Source organism: Hemiscyllium ocellatum, unplaced genomic scaffold, assembly GCF_020745735.1.
Source record: "Hemiscyllium ocellatum isolate sHemOce1 unplaced genomic scaffold, sHemOce1.pat.X.cur. scaffold_3845_pat_ctg1, whole genome shotgun sequence".
Classification (NCBI taxonomy): Eukaryota; Metazoa; Chordata; class Chondrichthyes; order Orectolobiformes; family Hemiscylliidae; genus Hemiscyllium; species Hemiscyllium ocellatum.
In genome coordinates this window covers 1,717-15,836 of record NW_026868681.1, presented here as the reverse complement: position 1 = coordinate 15,836, position 14,120 = coordinate 1,717, and the positions used below count along the sequence as shown (strand labels likewise).

The following is a 14,120-nucleotide window of genomic DNA, read 5'->3' as shown; positions in this document are numbered from 1 at the left end:
CTCCCCACCCTCCTCTCGCTTATCTCTCCACGCTTCAGGCTCACTGCCTTTATTCCTGATGAAGGGCTTTTGTCTGAAACGTCGATGTCTCTGCACTTTGGATGCTGCATGAACTGCTGTGCTCTTCCAGCACCACTGACCCAGAATCTGGGTTCCAGCATCTGCACTCATTGTTGTTACCTCCCATCACATGACCCAACATCTCAGCACAAGCAGGACACACTGCGCATGCTCCAGCCAACAGTGACCCCAGGTGATTGATGTCAGCACCGGACCAATGAAAGGACGGTGGGCGGAGCTGGAGGACCTTGCGGGAGGTTAGTCCTCCAACCAATCACAGTCAATGAAGGGCGGAGCTAAAGTAAACCATGTGATCACCCTCGCGCCCGACGCAGAGTCGCTGTAATAAATGCTCGGGGAGTTATAGAGCGAAAGGATACGGTAAGGAAAGAAATAAACAGGGAAACGGGAGAGAAGCTGTGTTGCCATGAGCGGAGAGGTTTTACAAACAAATTGTGCATGTCCGAAAACACAAATGTGAACGTCCCAGTCCCGTGTTTGCAGTCAATGGGGAATTGCCTCAGCGGCTGCAGGCCTGAGTGAGCGCCGCCATCTTTATTCGGGACAACGATTCACTGGACACGTGCGGAGCCGCCATCTTTGTAGGGGGCAAGGTGCAGCCAGGCGCATGTGCAGCCTCTCTCTGGTACAGAGTCATTGTGATGACAGCAGCCAATCCTGCTCTGATTCACCTCTGGGCTCCCTCAGGACCACTTTGTCAATGTCTAGCTTCCTCAGGCTCCAACCATGGGGGTATGTTTGGTCTGTTTAATACTGTATTATGACTTTTATAGACCATTTGTAAATGAGTTTTTCACGTGGCCCAGCCCCTGACCATGTGCTGCTCTATTATCAGATTACTTTTATCTTGAATATTTTTGAGTCAAGAATTCTTTTTTCCAATAAGCAAGTGTATTTTCCTTCAGTTTCTGACGATCAAATTCTGCACCACTTTCATTCCCTGTCATGCATTTTGCACCCCCTTGAACTGTGTTTCTCTTTCCACAGATCCCAGTGATTAATGCCAAAGCCCTGTTGCCTGTGGAGAGGGTGATGCTTGACTTTCTTGTACTGCTGCAGTTTGTGGGGTGAAGGTGCTCCCACAATGTGGTTGGGTAAGAGACATTACAGATTATTCATTACAGCAACAGTGATGATTTGAAGATAATGTCCAAACCAAGAACAGTTTGTAATTTTATTATCATGCTTATAATTTCATATAAAATATCATTGAGAATTTTAGATATAAAGCCAGAGATGAAGATATTAGGTCAGGTGACCAAAAACATTGCAAAAAAGCAGGTTTTGAGGGATGTCTTAAAGGTGGAAAGCAGACCTGTGATGTTTTGTCTGCAAATTCCAGACCATGTTGCTTTAGCAACTGCAGAATCAGCTACACAGTTGAAGTAATGAATTAACAAATCATTGGGAGTCTCGAAGTAAATGGATTGACGAGGTCTCAAAGGATGTGTGGTGCACGGAGCTAGGGATGAGAACAGCCAGGAATCAAGTCAAGAATGAGAATTTTAAATTGTTGTTGCTTATAGGAGCCTTTTGACGGATGAACATGTTTGGGGAGAAGTGAGCACGTGGGCGATAGAGCTTTCAATTTTTCTTGAGATTACAGGGAGGTTGAATTTGGGAGGCTGGCCAGGAGTGTTTTTGGACAATTTAAGTCTGGAGATAACACACGATGGATGAGAGTTTCAGTATATGAGCTGAGATGAGGGTGGAATCAGCTAGAAATAGTGGTGTTGGAGTGGGACTGGGCTGTCACTCTTACCTCACCTCTGGGATTCAGCTGGTTGTCAGGTTGTGAATCAGGTGGAAACACAATCGGGAGCTGAGTGGCCCTGGTGGAGCCTAAAATGAGTGTCACTCAGTTGGCTGTTGCTGAGCAGCTGCTGCTTGATAGCCCTGTTGATGAATACTTCCATCACTTTACTGCTGATCGAGGGAAATTGCCTGGGTTGGAGTTGACCTGTGTTTTTTGTGTTGAACATCCCTGGGCAATGTTCCACATTGTCAGTCAATGCCAGTGCTGGATGGGTACGTGGCTTTGTGGGTGGCAAGTTCTGGAGCACAAGTTGTCAGTATAATTGCCAGAATGTTAGCAGGACCCATAGCCTTTACACTACTTAACCATTTCTTGGTATTATTCGAACTAAATCAAACTGACTTAAAACTCACGTGTGTGATTTTGGAAACCACTGTTGAAGGCTGCGATGGATCATCCCACTTTGCAACTGGCTGAGAATTGCTGCAAATGCTGCATGGATGTGTGAGATCCCTCCGTTAGTTAGGGTGGGGATATCTGTTGTGCTTCCTGCAACAAGTTGATTAATTGTCCATTACCATTCACAAGTGGGTGTGGCAGAATTCTGATCTGATCCATTGGTTGTGGGATCGTTTAGCTCTGTTGCTTGATGCTGATGCTGTTTAAAATGCAGATGGTCCCGTTTGGTAGCTTCAACAGGTTGGCACTGCATTTTTAGGTATGCCTGGTGCTGCTCATGGCATGCCCTCCTTTCCTGTCCATTGTGATGGGTGAGTGCGGGATGTACAAACCCATGAGATTACAGATTGTGCTGGAGTACAGTTCTGTTGCTGTTGTTATCCCACAGTGCCTCAGAGATATCCAGTTTGAGATCCTACATCTGTCCCATTTAGCATGGTGATAGTACCACTCAGCACAAGGGAGGTTTTTCTCAACTTTAAGGTGAGGCTTTGTCTCCAAAAAGACTGTGGGATGGTCGCTCTTGTCATGGACAGATACATTTGCAGCTGATAGATTCATACTGATAAGATCTAGTATGTTTTTCCATCTTGCTGGTTCCGTGACCGCCTGCTGCAAACCCAGTTGAGCAGCTATGTCCTTGAGGACCCGACCAGTCAGTCAGTAATCCTGCAGCTGAGCTACTCTTGGTAGAGGACATTGAAATCCTGTACCCAGAGTAGGCTTGTCACCATTTTATTGCCTCAGTGCTTCCTCCAAGTGTTATTCAACATGGAGTAGCACTGATCCGTCAGCCGTGGGAGCACAGTATGTGGTAATCAGCAGGAGCCATGAGACTTCCTGGTGTCCAAAGTTAATGCTGAGTACTCCCAGGGCAAAAGGTGTGTACATCACTGTGCCATCGCCTCTGCCTGGTCTGTCCTGCTGGTGGGACAGGACATATCCAGAGATTTCAGGAGAAAGTGAAGACTGCAGATGCTGGAGATCAGAGTGGAGAGTATGGTGCTGGAAAAGCACAGCAGGTCAGGCTGATGAAAGGCTTAGGCTCGAAACATCGATTCTCCTTCGCCTCAGATGCTGCCTCACCTTGTTATGCTTTTCCATCATCACACTCTCGATATCTAGGGATGGTGATGGTGGTGTCTAGCCATTATCTGTAAGGGATGACTCTGTGAGGATGACTATGTCAGGCTGTTCCTTGACTAGTCTGTGAGACAGCTCGCCACGTTTTGGCACAAAAAACCCGGATGTTAGTGAGCAGGTTGTTGCAGAGCCGAGAGGGCTGATTCTGTGGTTGTATTTTCTGGTGCCTTGTTAGATGCCAAGTGGTCCATCCAGTTTCATTCCTTTGTTGAGACTTTGCAGTGAGTAGCTTGTTGGGCGACTGTCAGGTTGGCAGGATATTTTCTGCCATTGACAATAGTTCCTTGGAAATCAGGAGATTCCTAATTCGTTATTATTTCATGAATTCAGATTCCATCGTCTGCCGAGCTGGGATTCGAACAGGGACTTCAGTTGTACATTTTAATATTCTGGATAAAAGTTAAATACATTAGGTTTGTTCACTCATTTTAAACATCACTAACCCTGGTTTTGTTTCTTTGTAAAACACTGTCCATCATCCTGTCTCCTTCATCCTTCCCTCCAACAACAAGAGCAAGGAGCACATGGAGTTTCTCTGTCACTAAGACTGAGACAATCCGACCAGCTGCCTCTGCTGCTTCCCTCCATCCCACTAGCCCACTGAGACAAACTGCCTCACATGGTGTTCCTGGTTTTTGTCCCAAACTTACATCTTTCTCCTCTTGTCAAGTCTTATCAGAGCTCATCTTGATCTTTTCCTAGTCTCGCTAAACCACAGACATTCCAACTTTGTTTCCTCCCCGTCACTCCCCCTGCCGCCAAATCACAGATATTGTTCCTTGTTCTGTCTGTCTGTCTTTTCTGGTTATGTCCTTCTCATCCATTCTGCAAAAAAAAAACTAACATTTAACCTCACCATCATTTGTAAATCCTGCTCCATCCCCACTCTCCCTTTCCTTTATGAATTCCTTGTATTTGGTGTCCCTCCAGGATCTATCCTTGGTCCCTACTGTTTATCACCTACATACTGCCAGGAGGTGACATTGTCTAAAAGCACAGTGTTAGGTTTGACATGTACACTGACGATGCCCAGCTCTCCCTCCCCATCATCCCTCTCCATTGCTCCACTGTTACTCAGTTATCAAACGGCTTATCACATTCCCACTACTTGATTAACTGCAATTTCCTCCGATGAAACATTGTTACGGTTAAATCCATTACCTTCAGTTGCTAATACAAATTCCTTTCCCTTACTGCTGAGCCCCTCCCTCTCACTGGGTGCAGTCTGAGGTAGAACTAGACTCTTCACAATATTGCTGTCATATCTGACTTCAAGGTGACCTTCTAATCAGACATCTACACAATCACAAACACCAGGAATTCCAATCTCTGAAACGTTGCTTGTCTCCACCTCACCCCAGCTCCATTGCTACTGAAACCCCTTACCCGTGTCTGTGTTACCTTAAACTTGGTGAATCCGAAACAGAACCCTTGATTTCGTGACTGGCCCAGAATCTGCTGGCTTTCAGTGTTTCCTGCACAATTACCCCAGATCCCTTGGTGGTGCAGCTTTCTACAGATTCCACCATGTAAATAGCACTCTTCTCTTATTGTCCCCTCCAAACTGACCGACTTGACATCTTCCCAAATTATACTCCATCTGACAACTTGTTGCCCCTTCTCCTGTGTATCTCTCTCTCTTCACAATCCTCTTAGCACTTTACAGTTATGCCTTTTCTAGGAATTTCCCCCCCCCCCCCCCCCCCCCCATTCTTCTAAACATTTACTGGGAGCACTGGGCAGTGTGAAGCATGCAGAGATGCTCTGTTTTTAGAGATACTCTATGGGAGGAACTTGCTGCCCATTGGTCAGAATGGAGACAACTTGCCCATCGAGCTGCATGAACCTTTCACCCCCCCCCCCCCCCCGCCCCATGTCTTATTGATGAGGCACAGCGGCAGCACGGAAGGGAAAAAAAAAGAAGCAAATCCTGCTCTCCGCATCTCACTGACTCCTGGAATATTCTGTCCCATGTGTCAAAGATCTGCCCTGTTCAGTCGCATGAAATCCCAAGGTGGAAACTCACAGAAACCCACAGAGGTTTCCCCCTGAACTGACTGCTGACCTCCACAAGGGGTAATGTGTCCAGTCATCCTGGGCCAGGAGGAGGAGATGGTGTGAGTTTCTAACCTGAACTGACAGTGATGGAGTTTATAAACTTGTATTACAGGATACTACAGGTGGACATTCAGATGGTAATCTCAGTCATTGTAACACCAAACTCTGATTGAATTAGTTAATTCATCAGGACCTGGATATTCGCATTGTGTGTGAGTATTGTATTCCATCTGAATCCCATTTGCTGCATAAAAGTTCTCTTTGAATCTTCCCAAACCTTTTATGTGTGTCCTGTAATCCTTGTATAATGAGCTGATGGGTGTAAGGTTTATTATTATAATGTATAATTTCTGTAAATCCCTCTGTCACAGCTCCCCTCAATTGCCTTTGCTACAAGGAGAACAACCTCAGTTTCCCCAAACCCCTGATTCCCCAGTGTCTGTTTGATTAGATTACTTACAGTGTGGAAACAGGCCCTTCGGCCCAACAAGTCCACACCGACCCGCCAAAGCGCAACACCCATACCCCTACATTTACCCCTTACCTAACACTAGGGGCAATTTGGCATGGCCAATTCACCTGACCCGCACATCTTTGGACTGTGGGAGGAAACCAGAACTCCCGGAGGAAACCCACGCAGACACGGGGTGAACGTGCAAACTCCACACAGTCAGTCACCTGAGTCGGGAATTGAAGCCAGGTCTCTGGCGCTGTGAGGCAGCAGTGCTAACCACTGTGCCAGCATGCCGCCCACGGCTCTCTATAAGACACACATCAGGATTGTGTTGGAACGTTCTCCACTTGCCTACATCAGTGCAGCTCCCAACAATATTAAAGAAAGTGAACATCCTCCAGGACAAAGCACTGTGCCGTAGTGGTGTCCCATCCACCCCTTCAGCATTCCCTCTCCCCATCCCAGAGACACAGTGGCATCACTGTGTAAAAGGGAAAGTCAGCATTGTCCTCCCAGACCATAGGGCTGCTCTCTCATTAGGGAGGAAACTGGAGCCCCTGGAAGAAACCCATGCAGACACTGGGAGAATGGGCAAGTCCCACAGAGACAGTTGTCCAAAGCTGGAAACGAACCTGGGGCCCTGGCAGCAGGGCTAATCACTGAGCCACTGTGCCACCCTCAAATTGTAATTTGATTCACAACTACCACTTCCTCTGATAGTTCATTCCACACACAAACCATTGTCTGAACAAATATTTTTTAAAAATCCCTGTTCTGCTGTCACCTTAAAAGCTATGTACCCAGTCTTGAATCGGGTTCCTTCCTGGAAAGGACACCTGCTGTTCACATTACTGATACCACCCATCCATGATTTGAGTCTAATAAGGTCACTCCTCAGCCTCCTGCGCGCCAGTGAAAGACGTCGCAGCCTATCCAGCCTCTGCTTATAATTCAGACTATCCATTCCCCTCAACATCCTGGTAAATCGCTTTTGAATCCGCTCCAACTACATAATGTCCTCCCGATATCAGCATGGCCAGAACTGGACACAGAATTCCAGAAAAGTCCTCCCCAACATCCAAAATAACATCCGTGTGGGCGGCACGGTGGCACAGTGGTTAGCACTGCTGCCTCACAGCGCCTGAGACCCGGGTTCAATTCCCGACTCAGGCGACTGACTGTGTGGAGTTTGCACGTTCTCCCCGTGTCTGCGTGGGTTCCTCCGGGTGCTCCGGTTTCCTCCACAGTCACAAAGATGTGCGGGTCAGGTGAATTGGCCATGCTAAATTGCCCGTAGTGTTAGGTAAGGGGTAAATGTAGGGGTATGGGTGGGTTGCGCTTTGGCGGGTCGGTGTGGACTTGTGGGCCGAAGGCCTGTTCCACACTGTAAGTAATCTAATCCCAACTCTTGTACTCCAAGGTCTGAGCAATGATGACAAGTGTGCTAAGCACCTTCTTAACCACCCTGTCTACATGTGACACAGACTTGAAAGACCCGAACCCCTCGGCCTCTTTGTTCCATATCACTCCTCGATGCCCTGTTTTTAATTAGTGTAAGTCTGCTCTCGTTTGTTTTATCAAGATGTAATATTTTGCATTTATTCCAATCCAAAAATACCAAAAAAATCCTGAGCATTAAAGACAGTGGGAGTATACTTAAGAGGGAACTCAGGAGGGCAAAAAGGGGACATGAGATAGCTTTGGCAAATAGAGTTATGAATAATCCCAAGGGTGTTTATAAATATATTAAGAACAAAAGGGTAACTCGAGAGAGAATAGGGCTCTTCAAAGATCAGCAAGGTAGCCTACGTGTGGAGCCGCAGGAGATGGGAGAGATACTAACAAAATATTTTGCATCAGTGTTTACTGTGGAGAAGGACATGGGCAATATAGAATGTGGGAAAATAGAAGTTGAATATGTCCATCTTACAGCGGAGGACATGCTGGGTGTCTTGTAACCTGTAAAGCTTGGTTAATCCCCAGCACCTGATCAGGTGTACTCTAGAGCTCTGTGGGAAGTTGGGAATGTGACTGCTGGGCCTCTTGCTGAGATATTTTGTATCATCGATTATCACAGACGAAATGCCGAAAGACTGGAGGTTAGTTAACATGGTGCCACTATTTAAGAAAGGTGGTAAGGACAAGCCAGGGAACTAACGAACGGTGAGCCTGGGCAAGTTGTTGGGGGGAATCCTGAGGAACAAGATGCATGTGTATACTGAAAAGCAAGGATTGATTAGTGATAGTCAGCATGACTTTGTGCATGTCTCTCAAACTTGATTGAGTTAATTGAAGATGTATCAAAGAGGATTGATGAGGGCAGAGAGGTGGACGTGATCTATGGAATTCAGTAAGGGACTGGACAAGCTTCCCCATGGAAGACTGCTTAGCAAAGTTAGATCTCACGGCATACAGGGAGAACTAACCGTTTGGATACAGAACTGGCTCAAATGTAGAAGGCAGGGTGGTGGTGGAGGGTTGTTTTTCAGATTGGAGGCATGTGACCAGTAGAGTGCCGTAAAGATCAGTGTTGGGTCCACTACTTTTTGTCGTTTATATATATATGATTTAGATATGAGCATAGGAGGTATAGTTAGTAAGTTTGCAGATGACACCAAAATTAGAGGTATAGTGGACAGCGAAGGTGGTTACCTCAGATTACAACAGGATGTTGTTCAGATGGGTGAGAAGTGGCAGGTGGAGTTTAATTCAGATAAATGTGACGTGCTGCATTTTAAAAAAGCAAATCTTAACAGGACTGATACACTTAGTGGCAAATTCCTAGATAGTGTTGATGAACAAAGATATCTTGCAGTGCAGGTTCATATTTCCTTGAAAGTAGAGTTGCAGGTAGATAGGATACTGAAGAAAATGTTTAGAATACATTCTCTTATTGATCAGAGCATTCAGTATAGAAGTTGGAAGGTGATTACAGGACATTGGTTAGGCCTCTTTTGGAATATTGTGTGCAATTCTGTTCTCCGTGAATCGGAAGGATGTTGTGAAACTTGAAGAGGTTCAACAAAGATTTACAAGGATACTGTCAGGGTTTGAGCTGCAGAAAGAGAGCAAAAAGGCTGGGGCTTTCTTTCCCTGGAGCATCAGAGACTGAGGGGTGACCTCCATAGAGGTTTATAAAATCATTAGTAGCATGGATAGGGTAACCAGACAAGGTCTTTTCCCTGAGTAGGAGAGTCCAGAAATAGAGAGCATAAGTTGAGGGTGAGGGGGGAAAGATATAAAAGGGAACTAAGGAGCAACTTTTTCATGCAGAGAGTGGTGCCTGAATGGAATAAGCTGCCAGAAGAAGTAGTGGAGGCTGACAATTACAGTATTTTAAAGGCATTTGGATACTTGACATGAATAGGAAAGATTTAGAGGGATATGGCCCAGGTGCTGGCAAGAGGGATAAGATTAGGTTCGGATATCTGGTCGGCATGGACAAATTTGACCGAAGGTTCTGTTTAGTGCTGTTCATCTGTGACTCACAGCTCAGTGGGTTTCGGTCCCTTAAAAGATAAATCTTAGTCTGTTTTATTTTAGTAAAGCTACAACATTCAGTAGGGCGACAGTTTATTTCTTTAAATACACATCTTATGATAATTTGATAAAATTTTTTAATATAAAATATTGGTACTAATTTATTCTAGAGTCATGTTTTGTAAAGCTGTAAGATTGTGTACCTTTTTCTGGGTCTGTGGACTGTTAAGGTGCAGAGGTGGCCATTCGTACAGAGATGTGCTCTTCCTGTTGGATGTGGGAGATTAAGGAAGGTTTCAATGATCTGATTGTCTGCAGGAAGTGAGGATGCAAATCCTGTAGGATTTCCTGGATCAGATGGAGCAATGGTTAAAGGTAATGAAGAATTTACAGGAGCCGGGGGGTGTGATAGGTGGCAGTTTCAGAAAGGTAGGAAAACTGCCGATCCAGTCAGGTAGATGGGTTTCCTCTAGGAAATGGAGGAGTGGAGGGCAAGTAGTGCAGGAGTCTCCTGTGGTTATTTCCATCTCCAACAAGTATACTGTTTTGGAAAGCGTCGGGGGTCACATTTTCAGGGGAATATCGCACTGAGAGCCAAGTTACTAGTGTAATGAATCTAGTATAATGTGAGGTATAACAGGTTCCACACGATCGATGGTGATAGGGGGCTCTCTAGTCTGCAGCACAGACTGCAGTTTCTGTAGCTGATAGTGAGACCTCAGAGTGGGGTGGTGCCTCCCTACTGTCTGGGTGAAGGATGGCTCCGAGGGTGCAGAATATTCTGAAAGGGGAGAATGATCAGTGGGAGGTCGCTGTGCATTGGTACCAATGACATAAGAGAAAATGATGAAGTACTGATGAGAGAATATAGCAAATTAGCCTGGAGGATAATAAGCAGGATCTTGTGGGTCGTAATATCTGGATTACTCCCGGTGCCACATGCTAGTGAGAGTAGGAATAGCAGGGTAGAGCAGATGAATGCGTGGCCAAGGATCTGATACAGGGGAGAAGGATTCCCATTTTTGGATCATTGGAATCTCTGCTGGGGGTAGAATTGACGTGCATAACAAGGATGGATTACACCTGAATTGGAAGGTGTCTAATATCCAAGCAGGGAGATTTGCTAGTGCTACTCGGGAGGCATTAAACCAGTGAGGGCGTGGGGGAAATCCTAAAGAGATAGTGAGAAAGGAGGTAAGTCTGAGGCTGGTACAGTTGAGGAGATAGACAGGAAGTGCAGGCAAGGGCAAGGCACAGAATGAGGTCGGACTGACAAGGTACAATAGACAATAGGTGCAGGAATAGGCCATTCTGCCCTTTGAGTCAGCACCACCATTCATTATGATCATGGCTGACCGTCCACAATCAGTATCCTGTTCCTGTCTTATCTCCATAAAACTTGATTCCATTATCTTTAACAGTTCTGTCCATCTCTTTCTTGAAATTATCCAGAGACTTGGCCTCCACTGCCTTCTGGGGCAGTGCATTCCATGTGTCCACTACTCTCTGGGTGAAGACGTTTCTCCTCAACTCTCTTCTAAATGGCCTCTCCCTTATTTTTAACCTGTGTCCTCTGGTTCTGGACTCACCCATCCGTGGGAACATGCATCCTGCCTCCAGAGTGTTCAACACTTCAATAATCTTGTAGGTGTCAATCTGATCCCCTCTCATTCTTCTCAACTTAAGTGTATACAAGCTCAGTCGCTCCAATCTTTCAACATATGATCATCCTGCCAATTCCGGGAATTGTCCTCGTGAACCTACCCAACACTCCCTCAATAGCCACAATGCTCTTCCTCAAATGTGGAGACCAAAACTGCACACAATACTCCAGGTGCGGTCTTACCAGGGCCCTGTACAACTGCAGAAGGACCTCTTTGCTCCTATATTCAATTCCTCTTGTTATGAGGGCCAGCATGCAGTGAGCTTTCTTCACTACCTGCTGTACCTGCATGCTTGCTTTCATTGACTGATGTACAACACACTGAGATCTCGTTGTACTTCCCCTTTACCAAACTTGACTCCTTTTAGATAGCAATCTGCCTTCCTGTTCTTGCCTCCAAAGTGGATAACCACACATTTATCCACATTCAACTGCATCTGCTATGCATCCGCCCACTCACCTAGCCTGTCCAAGTTAACCTGTATTCTCATAACATCCTCCTCACATTTCACCCTGCCACCCAGCTTTGTGTCATCAGCAAATTTGCTAATATTACGTTTAAGATGTTCATCTATATTATTAATGTATATTATCAACAGTTGTGGTCCCAGCACCGAACCTTGTGTTACCCCACTAGTTACTGCCTGCCATTCCGAAAGGAAGCGTTTATCACTCCTCTTTGCTTCCTGTCTGTCAGCCAGCCAATTTTCAATCCAAGTCAGTATATTCCCCTTTGTAAATCTATGCTGACTCTGACGAATCCTATTACTGCTATCCAAATGAGCCATAATTTCATCTTTTGTAATTGACTCAGCGTCATTCTCACCACTGACATCAGACTAACCGGTCTATAATTCCTTGTTTTATCTCTCCCAACTTTTTTGAAAAGTGGGATAACATTAGCCACCCTCCAATCTGACTCTACATCTCCTGATTCTGTGTATCCCCCTTTCCCAAGGGACTGAACGTCATCCCTCATCAACAGGGCCATCCCACCCCCTCTGCCCATCAGTCTGTCCTTTTGATAGCACTGCACTGCATTTATTTCAATGCAAGAGGTTTTACAGGGAAAGCAGATGAGCTTAAGATATGGTTTTGAACATGGGACTGGGATATAGTGGGTATGACAGAAACGTGGCTTAGGTTGGACAGGCCAGGTAGCTTAATGTTCCAGGGAATAGATATGAGGAAGGGTAGAAAGGGGGATAAGAGACAAGGTGGAATGGTGTTTTTGAGTAGGGATAACATTATTGTTGTGCTTAGGGAGGATATTCATGGAGGTTCGCCCGTTGAAATTACTTGGGTGGAACTGGGAAATAAGAACAGGACGATCACCTTATTGAGGTTGTCTGTGTGGGTTTCATCCAGGTGTTCTGGTTTCCTCCCACAGTCCAAAGGTGTGCAGGTTGGGTGGAGAATCCAGGCTGGATTGCCGTATTGTTCAGGGATGGGCAGGTGGGTGGATTGGCCATGGGAAATGTTCAGGGATGTGCAGGCTAGGTGGATTGGTCATGGGAAATGCAGCGTTACAGGGGTAAGATAGGAGGCTCTGAGGGTCAGTGTGGATGTGATGGGCGAATGGCCTGCTTCCACACTTGGGATTCTTTGACGACAATTCTACTGGTTTTAAAATAGTTGCAGAAAATAATAGATCAGATCTAAAAGTTGGTGTTCAAAATTGGACAAAGGTGAATTTTGATGGTACATGGCAAGAACTTTCAATATTTCTTTGCAACCCCCAGGTAAAGGGACGGCTGGAAAGTGGGAACATAAGAACAGAAGGAATAGGAGCAGGGGTAGGCCATCTGGCCCCTCAAGCCTGCACTGCCATTCAATAAGATCAGGGCTGATCTTTTCATGGCCTCGGCTCCACTTTCCTGCTCTCTCACCATAACCCTTAATTCGATTCCTGTTTGCAAATCTACATTTTGCCTTAAAGACATTCAAGTTGATAACATCAACTGCTACACTCAGCAGGGAATTCCACGGATTCATAACCCTTTGGCTGAAGAAGTTCCTCCTCAACTCTGTCCTAAATCAGATACCCCCTTATTTTGACGCTGTGATCTCTAGACTGACCCGCCCCCCAATGGAAATAACCTCCCTGCTTCTATCTTATCTATTCCCTTCTTAATTTTATTTTTTCCAATACAGCCTCCCATTCTTCCAAATTCCAACAAGTATAATCCCAGTCTATTCAGTCTCTCCACATACACCAATCCTCTCAACCCCCGACTCAAACTAGTGATCCTCCTCTGCACCCCCTCCAGTGTCAGTACATCCTTGTTGAAGTAAGGAGATCAAACCTGTACACAGTACTCCAGGTGTGGCCTCACCAGCACCCTGTACAACTGCAGCATAACCATCCCTCTAGCAAGGAAGGACAATAAACCCTTCACCATCTCTTTTAGTCCCCTGGGATGCATTCCATCACGGCCAGGAGACCCATGTTCTTTAGGGCTGTTATCTTTTCCAACACTACCTCTTTACTGAGAGTGACTGTTTCCATGTCCTCATCTGCCATTGCCTCCATAGGCCTGTGAAAATGAGACAACAAGAGAACATAGACAGTATGTTCCTGTTAAAGCCAAGTCTGGTAGGTGTAGAGAATGCTGTGTGTCTAGAGAAATTGAGGGTCTGGTCAAAAAGATGAAGGAGGGATATGGCAGCTACGGACAGCTGGGTTTGAGTGAATCCCTCGGAGTATGGGGCAGTAGGAGTACACGTGAGGGAAAACAGGAGGGCAAAAAGGATACATGAGAGAGCTTTGGGGGGAAAGAGGTTTAAGGACAACCCAAAGAGATTCTACAAAACACTAAGGACAAAAGAGTAACCAGGCAGAGAATAGGGACCCTCAAAGATCAACAAGGCTGTCTGTGGAACCACAGAAGGTGGGAGAGATACTACCCAAGGATTTCATGTCAGCTTTTACTGAAAGAGGATATGGAAGCGAGAGAGTTTGGAGAAATAAATAGTGATGATTTGACAACTGTCCATATTACAGAGGAGGTTGTACGGGATGTCTT

General features: G+C 45.8%; 1 long non-coding RNA gene across 1 annotated transcript; it reads left to right on the top strand.

The window, feature by feature from the left end:
- The first annotated feature begins 386 nt into the window (after window positions 1–386).
- LOC132813558 (uncharacterized) lies at window positions 387–7,465 on the top strand. The gene is made up of 4 exons (XR_009644105.1): window positions 387–441; window positions 1,069–1,175; window positions 5,610–5,709; window positions 7,372–7,465. It is a non-coding gene; the product is annotated as an uncharacterized LOC132813558 (long non-coding RNA).
- Window positions 7,466–14,120: the final 6,655 nt, after the last annotated feature.